Raw genomic sequence first — 18,598 nt, forward strand, 5'->3', positions numbered from 1 at the left:
GACCTTTGAGTGATGTTACAGTGACCCAAACCCACAGTTTGCATTTATTAACATTTCTCAATTTAGTTATCAATGACTTTATGCACTGGTGCTACCCCATGATCTGACCATCCCTAGCATCTTTCCAAATTACTCCTAAACCAGGGATGTAGTCAAAAAGCATATTCGCTAAATAAATGTTTAAATTGATTGCAAATTATGTCAAGATTAGTGGTAACTATATATTTGACCACTAAAAGTCATATGATTCGGATAATACAAGTTTATACCGCAGACTTGTGGATTAACTAATACGATGTAATATTATGTAACCTAACAATTCCCTTAACAGTAGTAATGAAAAAAACGAGACTAAAAGAAGAATGATTTATAGTGTAGACAGAATGCAACATAGTCTGACAAAATAGTTCTCTTGTACAAAATGATTACATTGGTATTTGATATTCTTACAAAACGGATGGTCACTTTCGCTCATACTGTCAAACCAGAGAAGTGAAACACGCAATTAAAGCAAATAACGGACAGCGTTTGAAAATTATCTATCATAAAATTACCTTGTCTCAAAATTGTGTTGTAGGAATAATTTAAAAGCTTCCACTCCTTGCACGAGTTTCTGAGAAAAAAATTCCAAGTATTTATGAACAAGGATCTTATAGCGCAAGTGAGACGGTAACACGGATACAAATGGAATGACATACCAGCAGAGTGAAATCCTCATGTATTGGTGAGTTATCAAGAGATACGATTAAAAAAATAGTTCACGTGGTAAAAGTTTCTTAAAATTCTAAATCTGTCATTAGAAACGATACATAAAAGCAGATTTCGAAGTTAAGATTGATAAAATATTCTGAAGTAAGTCAAATAAATTCATGTTTTAGAGACAAAATACAATTGAACGCATTCGGAAGACTTGGTAAGATATCATTGATATATAATAAGAGCGGTAGTCTAAGTGTGATAATATGATTTCTCATTTATAAGCTAATGAGATTGAGGCGGAAAATTACCGAAAAAATAGGACACCTAAATGTTAAATATTTAGGCAGCAATTGATATAGGATTCAGTACTTTCATTACGGAAGTAAGGAACTCGCAAGCAATTTAAAAAATAAACTAAATATCTCAACATTCGGTACTCAATGCAATAAGCTTTGATTTCTTTTGGTACATGATGTGACGAATAATTAAAGCATCACTATAACTGTTACACCATCAGTTACAAATTTACTATAAATATTTGCAAATGAGAATAGAGTTCAAAAACTTGCATATCCAATAGTTTGACTGTAGTATCGTACATTAGTATACGACATCACTTTGGAAACATGTCCATTATTGAATGGTTTCAAACGCAAATTACTCATCATATCATAATTGGTTAGTTGACAAAACACTTCAGGTGTCAAAAATCTTATTACAAACCTTGTAACTTGAAGATATTCTATGTGTTGGTGAATAAGTTCATCAACGCTTATAAATTCCTCGTTAAATGAGAAAACTGGGAATTGGAAGAGCATAGGTATTTTATTGCTTTCGATAATGCAGAAAAGAAAAAAACAAATGAATGGAGAAAAAATTTTAATATTATAAGTAGTGTTTATATGTCGTTAAAACCTACAAAATGCATTCAAAATACGCCATAATCCTAACAATCTTTCTACTTGTTTCCCGTCAATGTTAGTAAAATGAGCATGATAACATTCTTGTACAACAATAACGAAATGAAACTAATGTTTAAGAATCCATTTTAACAGAGGACAATTTTCGAAAAAAGATGAAGTACCTAAAGGCGCATTTCGGTTCGGATGAAAAATGTTACAGTGAAAATAAGCATATAGAGTGAGTATCAACAATCTTTTCAGCAGTAAAATATAAAAGAAATCACATGGTTATGCTATAACTTATATACGCATAATTTCATCGAAAGTAAATATTAAGAGGAGAATACAGGATGTAAAAACTTTGTAATAGCATAAACCCAACATAAAAGAGTATATATATATATATATATATATATATATATATATATATATATATATATATATATATATATAAGTTAAAGAAGACCCCGCTACTGAAACCTAATTCACTATTAACAAAATATATTATGAAGTCGACAGTTATCAAGGAAATAAAGGAATTTACTTATTGAACCAACATAATACTATTTAAACGAAATAAAAATAGAATGAAGAGCAACTATTAGTATTTCTAATGGAGTGAATAAGAGAAGCATTTCATTCATAGAGGCAAAAAACCATAGACTGAGATATAAAGAATAAAAGAGAAGTCACAACAGCGAAAAATACGGGCGAAAGAGAACAAGGAGAGAGAACTGAATTTACATGAAAGTAGTGAGAACAAAAATGGAAAGTATTAAAAGGCAACAACAGTAATAAGGAATCTTGGAAAAAAACGAAAGTGTAAATATGTTGATTCCCAATAATATATCATGTTCAGAAAAACAGCACATATGAAAAATAAACAAGATGTAAAGGATATAAAGTAACTATATTTTGGGCTAAATAAAAGAGTTGAACTGCTAATTGGATAAACTATATAAACGATAATAATAACAGTAGGAATGAACAGTTAGCTGTTACATACTCATGATGACACAAACAATCATAATTTCGAGCCGCATAGTCCTGGCTACGAATATGGATATTAATTTCTTTGAAAGTTGTATTCACGTAAATAGTATAAATAAATATATGCTAAAAAATCACTTCAAAGGAGAACATATGTAAGAAAACGAGAAACCCAGATCACTGGTCAATTCAGAACAATTTGATCACAGTTTTCAAAGTGTTATGCTCATCATCCACACATTCCTCATCATCAACATTATCCATTTCAAAAATCTTAATTTGATCATTCAGTACGGTTGAATCCGATTCAATCTGACTGATGTCTTTTGTATCATGTTGTTCATTGTTATCGTAATAAATATTTGAACTGAAATTTGAGTTATTTTCTTCAATTGATTGTATGTCTTGATCTTGAAGTAAGAGGTGACTGCTGGATTTACTAGTTCCAAACATTCCATTAATAATCACAGTTTCAGCTGGGCTGGAATCAAAAAACATATTCGAATTACCAACTGGACTACATGCACATTCTGTAGCTGGGATTTTTAGTACTTCATGTGATTCAAGTTGAATAGATTTTGATTGCACTGACTGAATACATGGCAATGGATCAATAGTGAAGGATAATGACTGTCTAGGATTCGACAACCGTGAACTTGTTAAACCAAACGAAGAACAATCATCAATAATTTCACTTTCCAATTGACTCTATATAAAATAATTAGTAGGCAAAACGTAAGTACTAAAGCGGGTTACACTGAAAATATAACACCACTAATCATAATCGTTTTCTGCACGTAAGAAATAACATGTATTTTAATTATGAAAATAAAAAGATAGTTTTTGGTTGAGATCATGAATTAATTGATGTTAGACCACCGTTGGAAACCTGGAAGCACTGGACGGCCGTTTCGTCCTAGTATGGGACTCCTCAGCAGTGCGCATCCACTTAACCATTAGGCCACTGAGCCGGCATCCAATGGTGTTAGTGTCTAACATCAACCAATCCACGAAATTGCGCGGGGTGCGGGATCGTGGATGCGCACTGCTGAGGAGTCCCATACTAGGACGAAACGGCCGTCCAGTGCTTCCAGGTTTCCAACGGTGGTCTAACATCAATTAATTCATGATCTCAACCAAAAACTTAACAATCTCCACAACCCCCATACTGATAAAAAGATAGTTGTTTATTATTTTTATGACTGTAATCATAAACGGTGAACAACAGAAATTTCTTAAGTATCCTGTAAAAACTAAATATTATGAGGTAACGGCAAAACATCTAGTAGATGTTTTGAAATGCTAGTTTGCAAGTTCAAGCACTTGAGTGCGTTGTATGCTTAAACCCTGCTAAACCTAGTTAGTTTTAGGAAGTTGAATAGTAGTAGTGTTGTGCATGGCACTTACGTCTGTCTACAAAAGTAGTATGTAACACAAATCGAATGTGGAATGCCCGGCAGCAAAAGGTTGAGAAGATCGAACCGAAGAGATCGGGAAATGAAGTAACAACTAAGTCCGAAACAAATGATGGACATTTTGCGAATGAAGTACTGAACGTATGGTAATCATATTTTACCAATTAGCTCTGTAGCTTTGTATCCAAATACATTTGGTTGTTCCCACTTGTGTTGTCATTCATTATAGTAGTAGGAGTAGTAGATATCAAACAACAAAATCATAACTTAAAATCCAGGTATATTGTTCTGTACCTGATAATTAGTAAGAGTAGATTATGTATATTACTTAGGAAGCAATCATCACCAAATATCGGAAACTCTATTCTCGAATAGAATTAAGATAGTTTACAATAACACGGATAAACTTCGAAAGTGGAAACTAATGAGAACAGGTACAAAATAACTGACCAGATCCAGAGTAGGAAAGAACGGATTAAGACAGTCTATTCTTAGTTTTTTGACACTTCTACTTAACTTTATTTCAAAATCCCAGGAATCACCCAATATCATACATTTGAATCATGTAAGTATAAGTCTACAAGATTAATACTGAAAATATATGGTATTATAAACACAGATTTAAACGGAATCGCGTAATTATGGTACTGATTTCTCGACAAACTGAGCAATTTAAAACGTTAGTTGAAACAGAAAACCTCTGATAAATGTTTGACCAACTTACTAATCAATTATGTGACGCAATGAACATCAGAATGTACAACAGAAGGAAGTAGGAGCAACAGAAATCTTTATTGAGAAAAGTACCAGAAAATCGAATAATTCTACCTTGAGTTAGTTTATTTACTAAATGAGTAACCGTATGTAACTTGTCAATTATAACTAATACAGAAATATTCATCAATCAGGAACCCAGTAAAAAAATAGTACCAACAAATCATTCATTGTGCACTAGTAAACTTAAATGAAATGTTGGATGATGAGAGGCTGATGTGGTTTCATGTTAAAAAGCAATATTTTCCCACTAAATAATACAAATTACCAAAGGTATTTAATTAACTGACGTTTTAATGCATAAATAGCGGTATTCGTATCACTTATTTAAGTAATCATGGTAAATCCAATGATCGACAAAATTGGATATGAAATACGAACAAAATTATTAAATTGTTTAGCAATATACGTAAACCGTGAAAATAACTCACTTGAGTATCTCCACTACCGGCCGTAGTTGCTGATATTGTTAATAATTCTGGTATAGCTAAAGGTAAACGCAATGGACGAGTAGCAGTTGGATTGCTGATGTCATTTATAATGTCTTGTTCCTGTGTAGTTATATTAAGCAAATTATCAACTAATTCAGAATGATGTACACTGCTTGACATGGATAGGATATCTTCAGTCTCGTCTAAATCATCTGTTGTAGCTGCATCTTCAGTGCCATATAAACTAGGTGTTGGTGTACCACCTGAAAAATCTTTATCCTCATGATTATTCGTTGGAATCTCAAGACCAGACCAAAAGCATTTTGAATTTCGATAGCTATAAGCATTTAGTAAGTTATTATCATTAATAACAGTGATCTGATTGTCATAATTATTATTACTTTTCTTAGCCATTTCGTTCATAGGAATAAAATATTGTTGTGAATGTGCAAAATCATAGATTCCTTCATGTGATGAGTGATTTTTTGACCAGTTTGGCTGAAAATGCAACGACTGATTCATAACATTATTAATACAACCATTATTACTGATATTAGTAAAATGAGGGTTAGTAAAACTAACATTTACATTAGAATACCATCTATAATGAGCGGTTGAATCAGGATGATGTATCAGTCCACTAGTAGAGATCGGTGACTTGAGAAATTGTTGAGAGTGTTTTGGTTGTTTAAAATAAGGCAAAATATCATTTGATGCATTATTCATGGTATCTAATGACATACTATTCATATTGGAACCATCATTTCTACGTAAACAACCGTACTGTCCATCAGATTTATGAGATGAAGAATCCAAATAACCAGTTAAATCACTCACGACAATGTTTTCGTGAGCATGAATTTTTTTAATTAACTTCATTTGTGCTTTTGGTCTAGTGATTTGATGGATCAGTTTGTGAATCAATGGATGATTCACATCGAGTACAGTGTTTTCACGATCTCTGGTAAAACAAAATCAAAAGAGATGAATTATTGTTTGTTCCAAAAACAGACAGCTTATGAAGTGTAAAACAGTTAGTTAATCTGTGGATACAATCAGTGTAGAAAAGAGATATTCATAACCGATGGAAACAAACATAAACGATAAGTATGTGACTATTGTTACTAAATCTAGACTAACTATTAGACTTTATCCGAAAGTAATGAAACAACTAATGAGTACTTTTATTTGGCGAAATACCATTCACGTTATTGAAGTATAACTCAATTATGAATTAGAGTTGCATCATTTTACATCCATCTAGTTATGAGTTTAAGTCCGGTCACTTGTGGATTGCGCTACGTAGTCGCCTAAGCACGAATTAATGATAACCAAACCAATGGTTTTATCACAAGGGATGGTATTATTTGATTAGCATGGGTATTTAAATTAGTACTGGATTGCGATTCGGCAAAAAACTCTAAGTATCGACATTTAACACATTTTTGGCAACATCTATCAGTATTTACAATTTGCCATTCCACTAAAACATGAAAAAGAACAAAAATATTGGAATATACAAGCTAAGTAATACACTACAATATATTACAGTTAGGAGCAAAAAAATCATCCAGAAATGGTATGATTCTTTGTGTATCCACTTACTGCGACACATTAAGGAAAGGTAAGGTGAGTAGCTAATAGACCTATAGAAAAAACCCAGATGGGATCAAAAATTAAGGTAGTCGTTTTTAAAAAGCATGTTAAATGAAATACAGCAAAAGAATTGTGTACAATAAATCTGATTATACCAACAACCACTTTTAATACAGTTGGACAAAAAAATAAGTTCATTATACATTTATCATTCCACTTACTGTTTAGGAAAAATAATATTATTCAAGATATGAGCGAAAATTCTTAATTATTTTGTTTAATAAAGCATGCACTAGACAACCATGAAGAAATTTACACGAACATATTTTTTAAATATAGATATTCAAAACAGAAAAAATATATATTTTTAGTTCAGTCCAACTAATGGACTTCCCTAACCAGTTAACAGGGTTTTTTGTTTCCACATAAGTATACATACCTCCCCCCAACTTATTTGTATGTACAGAAAATAGTTCAGTTTCTTTTGACATTAGAACTGCATCTTGTAGGTAGATGTTGTACAAATATGCTGAAGAAACCGTTAAAAAAATAGGTCTACATTTTTTAGTGAATCAATTCATATATGCGTATTTTGACAAAGTAAACTATGGCCTTTGATAATATGTATTTAAAGCTGAAATCGCAAGTCAAATAATTCTTATAAACCATCTAAAACTATTTAGAACACTAAACATTCCTTCAAAGTAGTAACTAAATTTCTGTGGTTCAATCAATGATGGAATTGTATTCTGCGATAGCTTTTATGAAATCAAATCACCCAATTCTTAATCATAATTGCTGGTGGACAATTTACTGTAAATAACAATCAACAAAACTAGATGTCTGGATAACTTGGAGAAACGAATTCATTAGGAAGGCAAACTACAACTACCAAAAGCAACAACTATACTGTTGTTTTTGCCTCACTTAACAACTATGATTCAGTGTATGAAAATAAGCACAAAATGTTGTGAGATATGGAAAACTCAATATCAAACAGGTAATAAAATACATGAATTTAACATTTCTATAAAAACTTAACTATATAATGTAATACGTACAGAAAACATAGAAAATACAAACTGTTGAGTTAGTAAAAACAATTGTATTAAGAAAACATAATATTGACGATAACTTCAAATTTCTCCTAGGCGTGAGCTTTGCAAATATGGTTGTCAAGTATATATGTTAATATTATTGAATAACAATTATTGTGGTATGCAGGTAAAATTTAATAAACGCATAACTGAATGGCAGGAAAACGACCATTTTTTCTAACATTAGTTGTATCAACATTTTCCCGACATTTCTTCTGCCTAATATTTTGAAACATTAACCTTTCAGATGATAATAATTATCAACATAAATATTCTCAGTATACTGGGATGATGAAAATACTGGTTTATTACAGTGAAGAAAATGTGAAGGGGTTGCACATGATATATATATATATATATATATATATATATATATATATATATATATACTGCTTTGTAAAATAGATATGTAACTTCACATTTAAAGTGGGCTAAAATGTAAGTCTTTATTCAGTTTACATGGCACATATAAAACATTCCATGAAGGTATTTAATAAAACAAGTAACTCAATCAGAAAGGTTGCAATTAATGAACCGTCGACTGAAAAGGAAACTGATGGGCTGAGAAAAATTCTGAAAAATCCGTAAAGCATTTATACATGAAACCTGCGATTTATTTACTCTAAACACATTTACGGTGTAAATACTCAGTTGCCTTTCATACCTTTTGACTTGTTTATTATTTAAAAACTACAGATCAGCATGACATTAGAAACGGACTAAGCAGTGATGTAACTGATCTCTCTACCAAATATTGATAGGTAAATAAATTTGATCTATCCACATTTCAATAGTATCCCGGTCACCATAGAAATCAGACTTCATATAAAGCAAAGTGAACAAGAAAAGACAATAAATGAAAGACTAGTCAAGCACAAAGTCGCTGATAAAATTAAGGTTTTATTTATAATGTATAGCAAATTGTTTGTCTGTCAGTACTATACAGAATAACTCGTATGCAAAGTAAAATTTTGCGTTAACTTTGAAAAATGTTTGCTTTGTAAATGTCCCGCTGAATTTAACCATTATTTGTCACAGAACTTATTTGATACGTTCGGCGTATACTATTATACGAGTTTTGAGTTATGATTGAATAAAGTACAATAGAAAATTTATGTTTTCTATGTTTGTCTCCTGATCGGACACTGAGTTAGAATGAGCTAGGCGATTGAAGTGCGTTAAGGTCTTGGCTATGGTCATTGGTCGATGTGTCATTCGATAGATAATAGGTCACCGGTCCTACTGGGAACTATAAATGAGCTAATCAGTAATCACAGTAGAAAGACAAAGAGAACAAATAACTCCTCCCAGCCAGATCATACGAGCCCCAATACAATTCAAGAATACAAGTTCATCTCTACAAAGAGTATCATTATTTAAGATTAATGAATTTTGTCATGTTTCCTAATCTTCAAAAACTAAAAGGAGTGTAAGCTGGAAACGGCAACCACTGAGAATTTTTTTTGGATTTAAACCATAGAGAATATTGAATATCATTAGATCTTATGTAGAAAATCCATCACTATGAATCTACATCCGCAAACAACACGTAAACTTAAAAGTGAACACGTGTAACATAAAGCAAAAATATGAATACCACGTACCTTGAATGCATTAGCAGTGTGATAATACATGGATGATAAACTCGTGCCATATGCTGAATAACGTTCTGAAATGCAAAAATAGACTTGTCAATATTAGACATGGTAGCCGAATTCCTTGTAGACAAATGGTCACAGCAATAACACCATTGATTTTCTTCATTTCCAAGTCTTAACAAAGAACGAATTTTATCATGTAATTCCTGGTTTTCATCTTTATCGCATGTATTGGTACTAATATCGTCCACATTAGTAACATTGTCGCCTGAAGTCAATATTGTCCAACTGGATAACAGACGTTTAGCCGCTGAATACTTATGATAATGAGACTGCATTGCTCCTTTGTGCTGCATTAATGGATCAGACTCTAAGGAGTTTAGTTCATCAAACGATTGATCAGACCATGTTTCAGCTAGATATTTATGAAAATCACTCTCCAAATAGGTTTTTGTTAATGATATACAAGAACACTGACTTGATGTGTTATGATTGCGAGTACTTTTCTCAACAGATGGGACGTTTTGTCTAGAACAAGATCTAAGGATCCCATTTATATTAACATGAAAAAGAAAACAAATTCGGGTCAAAGATAAATCATGATGGCAAACAACAAATATATCATGAAAAATTTATATATTATTTGAAAAATGTGAGTGTCCAGTAATCATATCAGTTACATAACAAAGACCGTATGCTAATGAGAAATGAATTCAAGTTAGTGATTAAATGGAAAGAATCCCATGAATATCAACAATTTATTTTTCATTCATTGTAAATTTGATTGTTGGGCAAGTGTTTGTTAGCAAAATATGAAAATTACTTAAAATCAATATTGATTTTAACACGGACGGATATCAGATGTATTCTGGATCATTAATGAACATATGAAACCTCTAGAATTTTCACCCCGCTTTTGAAATCCATATTCGTCAGTAAGCAGTAAACATGAGAACTCATCATTTTGTCAAGTTTATTTTAATTTAGGAAAGAGAGAGTAACCATGTGATTCTATTTCAAGTCTTGGACAAAAAATATCCTTAAACGTTCAGACAATCGAATTCCAATACTGTGAAGTGAGGATTTTAAAAAGAGAGAAAGAAGTTAGGGCATAAAAGGGAAAACAATTTCAACCATTTGGAGATTATTGAAATTATATCAGTTTGAAAAAATGTAATCTACACAATAAATTAAAACATGATCTACTGGCACGCAAAATCTTTGTAAATATTAATTTAATTTTTATGTTGAAGGTTATTTCAAAAGATATTCGTTATTCATTATCACTGAATAACCTTCAGCTCATTTTCTTGATTAAATGACCTTAATTCATTTATATATGACGTTTTGAAAAATTAATGTTTGATCATTACTTTTCTATACCAAATGTTTAGAGTGAAGTTTGAGTTAATATTAAAACTTTACTCTCTCTCTCTCTCTCTACAAATAATGAATATGTTTAGATCAAATAATAAAACTGGTTTAGCCTGTCACTTATTTCCTGCCTCTAATAAAAACTAGTTCTACGTATTGATCTCACAACAACGCTACTTATCAATCAGTTTGTAATTTTAATAGACCAATATTTTAATAAATATGCAAATGCTCGATTACAGGTAGTAGAAAGGCGGTAAACGGTTGTAGTGAGTCAATCTTCTTCAATATTATTCTGGCCTATGCTTGTCCAACTAGATCACAAGATATATCATCAGTTAATTAAGACCGATCAATAAATGAGATTACAACTTGTTTTAAAAAGAAAATTTGGTTGAGCTCATGAATGACTTGATTACTAGTCCAAATTGTAGAAATTTGAAATACTAAAGACTGTTTATCATAGAAATGACGCTTATTTCTAAAATGACACCGATTTCGTTGGCAGTTAATAACATGACCTATAAGTGCGACATTTGTTGAGAATACATTAAATTGAGAACTGATAAGAATCAGAAACAAAATATAATATATTGAAACGAACAATTTGCTCAGAAATCAGATATAGCAAATCTCATTGTTTTACATCATTATCATAAGACGATATCCCATAAAAAGTATTCTTTCCGCACTAGTAATCCACTTTCACCACCTCACCTATGATAACTATTATAAATATATTACTTACTGCTTCCTATACCGGAATGTTGAAAATATGTTAAGTAAATGAGTGTGATACAACTTCAGGTATTCTGCACATCAATAATGGAGTGAGAATATAAGCAATATGAAAATAAATACGGTAGCCTTACTTCAGAGGAGATGGAAGAGTTCGAACTGTTCTTGGTGCAAAAACTGATAGAGGAAAATTTGGTAAATCAATGTGAATAAGAGACATCGGATCAATAATTGAAGGCTTCATCAGATTGGGTTCGTATCCTCCTGAATGCACAGTGCTGTGTACGATAGGCGAAACATAAACACTATTTGGATCACAAGATGTTTCAGTAACTGAATTATGAGAATCGACTGGGAAATTTGAACTGGAAACCACATTATTACAATTACTTATATTATTGTCACTATGTTCCTGCTTGCTCGAAACAGCTATGACTGTACAACGTTGTGATAATCTTTCCCGTTTAGAGGCGCAACTATCACTTCCTAATGAAAGAGATTCATCTTCATTATCTAATTCAATGAGATCACAGGATTCTTCTTCCAAATGGTTAACAGATTCTACAGTAACTGACTGAACCTCGTTTCCATGTACTGAATGCGCTGAAGAACCACAAATTTGTTTGCTTAAATTCGAAAGTATCAATTCACGGAATCGGTGACCAAGACTAGCATCACGAGTCTAGACACAATAGCAGAGGAAAAATAAAGACAAAAAACTAAGGATTGTGGTACACATATTTTAATTGATCAGTTTCTAACCTTTTCATTCATATTAAGATCATAGCGACAGTAGAAATACAAACCCTTATAGATAATAATAAGTGAATTGGTAAATAACATCATATGGTTTTATTTAGACGTTTTAGATAAAACACAATACTAATCTCGATATAACAATGAGAAGACGGAATTGATCTGAAAACTGTGATATATTTGCGCTATGAATTTCGAAAGATCTGGACATATATATTTGAAAATTACTAAAAAGTCGATTAAATGAAAGGTCAAGTAAACAAAATGAGGAGGAGTCCCATACTGGGACGAAACGGCCGTCCAGTGCTTTCAGGTTTTCAATGGTAATCTAGCCTAGATCGACTCATGAATTCAACTGTTAAAAGTGATAATAATAAATAAAGGAGAGAGAAAATTAACATAGTATGGAAAGATTAGGGAAGGGCAACCGGTCATTACTTTCTTCCCCATAGATCACAACGATATCATTCTATATAATATTGAGTTTATGTAATAAACTGAGCAATATCAAAATCCTTAACCACATGACCAACATATCATCCACATATCTCCTATACAGAGTTGCCTCGCTAATGAGTACACTCATTTTCAACATATGACGAAAATACATCGGCTGAGAGAGATCTCAAACGGCTACCGGATCAAATCATACAAACCATTTAAAAAGTAAACAGCAATAAGCGTTCTGCTTATACATAAGTTTAAACAGAATTGAAGGTAATAGTGTATACAGATGAAAGACTATGAAGACTTTTATGTTAAACACATGCATCTTGACATTATTTGTATAAGGAAGAGTGAAAAAAAATGATTGTTACCTGTAATGGGATGGTAATATTCTTTTCTGTAATACAGCAGAAAATCTGTTCACCGAATGCATTTCTTAGCAAATAACTGCATAGACCTAAGGGAACAAATAAGAAAAAACCGCAGAAGTCCACAATCAGTTTATACGTTCTGATACACAGAACAGTACTATTTTGTTTTTAATTTGTTTGATGATGATTACAATACATAACTCGTGTTTTGTTGAGAAGTCTGTAAATAAATTTCAAAATTGTCTAAAAACAAAAAGTCATTACCGAATGTCTTAGATATTAAATAGTATTCTAAAAGGCTACTGAGTCTCCACAAGTATTCACGGAATGCGGAGCATAACTTGACATATTTCATAATTTATTTGTTTATTTACCAGATCAAACAATATAACTCTGTCAGATATCTATTGGCTTGTAGTCAAACTTAATTTCACGTCGATTAAGTAGATTATCGATGTTCAAAAGAAGATATTTCGTACGCGGAATCCCAGTTACTCTAACTATTCGGAGAGCGACATTTGAAAATCACTAGGAAATTAATACCTACCAACTATTCAAAAACACGACGCAGGAAATAGAAGAAACAAAACGTTTTGTTGACATTTTTACCTAGATCGATGGAAAAATGGCAAGAGAATCAGTTTTGAGAAGAGCAAAGGTAGGAACCATTTTTCAGATTAAAAAGTTCTACAAAATTGCTCGATGAAAATGAGTAGTATAACGACATATGGCAATCCGTATGAATATTTTATCTACAGATCAGCTAAAACATATTTTCAAATAGTCGGTTATTTTCAATGTAGGACCCGTACATCAGTTCAGGCTTTTAGAATCATAAAGCATTTGCATAAGATAATTACCTCATGGATAACGACTTAACGTAATGACCATACGATCAACAGAATATAATGTATATGTCCTAGAATCTAACAGGGTAACATAAGATTGATAAATCACTTTCATAAATGATTCGAATGTTCAATAATATAAATATTCCACTATCTGAATAAGCAATAGCCAATGGTACTTCCAGTCCTGTCACTGTAGAACGATTATTGAACACATCTAAAAAGGAAGCTCCTAAAAACCAAATAGTGATGCTTTTTGGAATTCGTTCACTAATTCTCTTTGAATAGCATCAAATCCCTCAAATAAGGATTTTTTAAAACTACTTTCCAATAATAACTCTAGATAATACATATATAAACTTTAATGCGATAACAACTAACCAGTGAAATCATTTTCATCAAGTTGAAATTCTGACCACCAATCATCAATACGTCGTTCCAATAAATGTATACGAGGCAGAATCCGCAATTCATAGAAACATTTAGTTAACTCGGAGCCTAAATCAAGAGTTAACTGAATGGTGGAAGCGAAAAAAAGGGAAAACTATTAAAATCACTCCGCAGTGTTAAATTATTAGAAAAGATACAACAAAATTAATGTTGTATACTGATGCATTGTGAAATAAAATAGTGTTTTAATACTGTCAGTAAATTCCGAGTGACGACTGCAACCACTGTGGTTGATAGCCTTGAAAACTATTGGTGAGACTATGGTTTATGGACGAACCAATCAGTTATAAGATAACAGGTGTTGGATTTTGGTGCGAAATTAATTCATTCATATAGCTAAATAGTGTTTGTGAAAGACCCTAAATTTAGTTTCTAACCCTAATCATCAACTTTAAACCATAATTCTAATTCCTCGCACTGCTCTATAACCCTAATTTAGTCCTAGTAAGTGGATGTTCACAAGGTAATTTTGGAGTAGCTCAAAAGCCGTCCATAAACTATGGTCTCACCAAAATATTTACTGATGGCTCTTTTACACAATGATCCATGCCACTTAAATTTGGATCTGATTATCTGCTGAAGCCCACTATCTGTATATCATACGCGAGGACACTATTTCAAACACCTACAACTATGCTGTTAAACGACTGCTTAATCAAATTTTATATTTAAAAAATCGCATATGGCCTAATATTGTCATGCTTCAATTTTATAAATTAAAATGACAATTCACTTTCAGTAGTATCTTGAAAGATGATCAAACAAAAAAAAAAAAAAAAAAACAGAAAAATGGGCGTAATCATGGATCAAATAATTAATAATGATTGCTACGATAATTAAGATTGCATTAAAGTTTACGAAACTAATACATTTGTTGTTTAAGTGACAAACGCTTATTCATTAAATATTTAGAAGATATCAATTTCACATAGATGATGGTAGTTTGACAGTTAATTAAACAGTTAAAAACAACCCAATAGGTTAAGCAAATAAAATAATTAGTTTTACTGAACTGACTTCTTTTTTGGAAAACTCTATTTATTATCTCTATCAACACAAATATATTTTTTGCATCCAATTTATGATACAACATGAATAGAGATGGAAAATAGAATAAAGGAATGTTTTAAGCATGACAAATCAATGTTCAAAATAGATAAGGGAGTGATGAGTTATGAAAACTTAGTGAGACAGGGTGTTATACACATTGCATTTGGATTGAAGACACTAGGCATGACTCGTAGTATATGTGTAGTAAATTTAGCGATTATATAAGCAGACAAGTAAGAGAAAATGAAGTTTTTCTCCAGAATTAGTAAGAAAGCAAGTATTTTTTCCTCGCGGTTGACACTGTTCATCGAAAACATTCCTTGTGAATCGATAATTTTACTGATTACTTAAATACCATTCAAATAGGTTCATAGAAAATGTTTCAAACACTGTTGACTCTAGCTACTTGACGAACTTCTGCTTTTTCATCGGGACAATTTTTAACCCCATTATTTACGATACATGAAACAACATATCCTCCTTTTCCGTTGCTAATTCATTTCAGCTTTGCGAAAGGTATTAGTTTGGGTTCTGTGATAAATGTGTCATATGATTTTCATAAAACTTTATAAGTTATAATTAATCTATGGAAAGCTTAGATTTCTTGGATAGGCAAATATATGAGAAATATATCGTCGGAGCTAGCTTAAAGAATTAAAAACGCAAACGCTATTGAGAAGATAGTTAGTAGATAAAGAAGTTACAATATAATGCTTCGTATTAAAAACAGTGAATACTGTTTATTCCTTGACACTGATTATGAGCTATGTTAGTCAATATCTAAAAAATCATGGAAAGCAAAAGTAGGAAAACCAATGGTGGAATTTCATTAAATTTTTATGTTAATAATATAGAGCTCATTAAAACACTAATAAATACGATAGGGGGTCATATGTTCTGACTCAAATAATTACAGCCAGGTAGATACGAAAAGTAAGTAAGCTAATATCAAAAATATATTTAACTTGCTTTTAAATTTCGATCAGATAACTTTATGCGTCGAAAGAATTTCGACTTGGATTGAACTTCAAGAGCTTTGGCACGCCTATAACCAATAAGTAAACAAACAGGTAAGAAAAATAGTATTATTAAAATTTTTTGTAAACATACTATATTTGTTTTAGTTTGGACAATAAATTCATTTTCTGTACGGGGTAATATTGTAAACATTAAGTATTTACATTTTAATTAGTATTCAGGAAGTGACTACAAAATGAAATTATTTTGCTGTTTAAATACACAAAGCGTTAGCTATATTCCTTTGTATGTCTTCATTACGGAGAAAACGAACCAAAAGATTTCGAAACCGGAAAACTTTTTTTGTAAGGAATAAACGCATTTATCGTCAGTATTTGAAAGGCATTTAAACACTTTTAATGTATTTTCTTTGTTTGCCATTCAATTCAATGGTTTTAAATATATTTTATTCACTTAACACATGTGAATATTCTATGATGAATTCATTCAAGCCAATTTCTATTCAGTACAATTGAAATCTCCTTACCATTATGATTTCTGAATAGTCACAGATACAAAGAAATTATCATAACTCTTTTTTACTGTTTAATTAATGTGTTTTCATCATAATCAATGTAAAACTTAATGAATTTCAAATTATTTGTAATAACTTCATCTTGTTGATTAAAAATGTATACCGCAGTGAAGAAGTGTAATAATAATAATAATAATAATAATAATAATAATATTATTATTATTATTATTAATTTGTGCTTTGTTATTTTTTCGCATTTTTGAAACAGTATCCTAGTTACAATCAGTTATAAGGGATGCCTACATTATAGTTTATAATTAATGTAGACATTGATGAATAATTAAATAAGATGTTATGATGATCAATAAGAGTTAGCTACCATAGGTTAAACAATAACCTAGCACATTGTACAGAGTTATGGAGAAACAACAAAAGAGATTTCTTACGAAACAAAAAAAAAGAACAAATAGCCAACAATCTATTCCTCCTATCTAATTTAAGTTGATTTACATCTAAACGAAACAATTCAACTGTACACTATCTGATTACTAATAAAAAATGTTATATAATTAACGAGGAAAAGATTAACTTACCTATTATAACTCTTTTCTATTAGGTTGAGCCAACATCGAGTTTTGGTATTTAATGTATCGGCGACGGTGTTGTCCGATAACACAGATATAGGTAGAGAAGATAATGATTGTAAAAAATCGCTAGCGTAAAAAATAGATCAAATTGAAATAATCTTATCTAAATCATATGTGGATACAAGTAAGAAATATAGAATAACAAAAATTAAACGAAAAATTTGTGATGATATGAATGGATGATAAACTACTGAACTTGATATTTTCAAGAAAGCTGATGATAATAACAAACAAGAGACTAATTATGCAATTTCTACTGATTCCTAATACAGTATTTTTCACCAGACTACCGGTGCCTTGAAAACAGCTCTATACTACTGGTCACGGTTGTTTTCAGAATATTGATGTTACTCAATAAGTTATAAGAATTATTAGATTTAGTGATAATCCAAGTGTAATGTATGGTGTCGAGCGATCTTACATTATGATCTAGATGATTACATGTAACATGTTTTTGATGTAATTTTAATATATGCATTTTTTCCTTCCTAATAATGTACAGTTTAATAGGATGAAGCACCTGTTCACATATACTTATAAAGACAGGTGAACAATTGAATAAATATCTCAAATTATGAGATCTAGAAGAAACTGATTGACAGACAAACGGTTGTAGAACACTTCATGACAGGTTCACTTGATCACAAGATATCAAATATTATTTTTTTTTACCTCAAAGGTGAAAATTATTGTACCAATATGATCTGCACAATGTCCATTTTTAAGGTCAAATGTGGGTGAAAATCTATGCGAAATCCAATTCCTTGAAATGTTATAACTGATGCATCTGATATGAGTTCAGTATTAATTTTGATGGCATAAAATTTTATCCATATTATTATAAACAATAAAGATGAAATACATATGATTACTGTGATTATATATAATCAACCAATAGTTTTAAAAAAATGGTGTTAAAATGT

The 18,598-nt window shown here is 31.1% G+C and overlaps 1 protein-coding gene across 1 annotated transcript in view; it reads right to left on the reverse strand.

Annotated features, from left to right (window-relative positions):
* Positions 1 to 372: 372 nt before the first annotated feature.
* Positions 373 to 18,598, reverse strand: part of MS3_00003567 (uncharacterized protein) — a 60,797-nt gene continuing 42,571 nt past the window's right edge. Inside the window, exons 20-27 of the mRNA XM_051211396.1 lie at positions 17,622 to 17,741; positions 16,506 to 16,581; positions 14,418 to 14,550; positions 13,189 to 13,274; positions 11,749 to 12,296; positions 8,569 to 10,042; positions 5,212 to 6,172; positions 373 to 3,299 (exon numbers count right to left, since the gene is read on the reverse strand). The gene's annotated coding sequence lies outside the window, so the exon portion shown is untranslated. The remainder of the gene's footprint in view (positions 3,300 to 5,211; positions 6,173 to 8,568; positions 10,043 to 11,748; positions 12,297 to 13,188; positions 13,275 to 14,417; positions 14,551 to 16,505; positions 16,582 to 17,621; positions 17,742 to 18,598) is intronic.

This window comes from Schistosoma haematobium, chromosome ZW, assembly GCF_000699445.3.
Source record: "Schistosoma haematobium chromosome ZW, whole genome shotgun sequence".
NCBI classification, from domain to species: Eukaryota; Metazoa; Platyhelminthes; class Trematoda; order Strigeidida; family Schistosomatidae; genus Schistosoma; species Schistosoma haematobium.